The sequence below is a fragment of the Wasmannia auropunctata genome, unplaced genomic scaffold (genome assembly GCF_000956235.1).
Source record: "Wasmannia auropunctata unplaced genomic scaffold, wasmannia.A_1.0 LD336106.1, whole genome shotgun sequence".
Lineage (NCBI taxonomy): Eukaryota > Metazoa > Arthropoda > Insecta > Hymenoptera > Formicidae > Wasmannia > Wasmannia auropunctata.
In genome coordinates this window covers 3559354-3560388 of record NW_012026784.1, presented here as the reverse complement: position 1 = coordinate 3560388, position 1035 = coordinate 3559354, and positions in this window count along the sequence as shown.

Below are 1035 nucleotides of genomic sequence, written 5' to 3'. Positions count from 1 at the left end.
TGTATTATAATATAATTATAATACAACAAAATATAATTACATAATATAATTATAATGCAACAAAATACTTGATAATAATTATAGCGCAAGATTAGGTATTTACTGTACAGCAGACTGTAATAAAAAAAACGCAAGCGAGAAGTCGAAATCATCGGAATAAATAATAAAATTGTTTGGAGAGTTAAATATTGTAAAGTCGATTTTATAAAGTATTCACTTTCCAGTTAATACAAAACAGCGGCTGCGAACAACATACTAGCAGTATGGTAAGGATATTTTGTAAGTTTGGCTGTTTTGTAAGAGTCGCACGCTGAGAGTCGACGGATTTTCCCCACATGAAGAACTAAAAAAATTTTTTTCTCGAAAACGAGGCAAAACACGTTCTTGAGTTTTTTTTCTAAGATGTAAGAAAACTGAAAGTATATAAAAAATATTTTTTCAGATTTTTCGACTCTCTCCCCGATTGTTAAAAAAATTGTTGAAAAGTTTATAGTTAAATAAACCGTGGAAAACAAAATATTTTTGGAATCTTCATTTTTTTCCCGTAAACTAGAACATTTTTCGCGTATTTTAAAAAAAAAAGCAGTTAGCTAGCATTATTAGTAAGAGCTATAAATTTTTGAAAAATAAAGTAGCCTAATTTTTAATTGTTTATATCTCGATTAATTTTGCAATAAGAAAAAAATCCTTTGGCACAAAATTTTATCTCCCAAAGTACTACCTTTGTGCAAAATTTAAAAAATTTCTGAGAGATGACTGATCCGCTTCACGTGGAATGGCCCATACGTATAATAATCCCAAAGGAATGTCGAAATATTAGAGGATGGTTTGAGAAATTAGGGAAAGTTAAAGAGAAAATATGGTAGACTATGAGATGATGATTTAAATATAGTTAAAGGAAATATTTTAAAGAAATTGTAGAAAGAGAGAGAAAAAAAGTCGAAAAGAAGGAAGAAGGAAAAGAATAAGACTTTTTAAATATAAAATAATGAAAAATAACGGAAAAGGTAGGTGGAGAATATTAAATAGATTAAA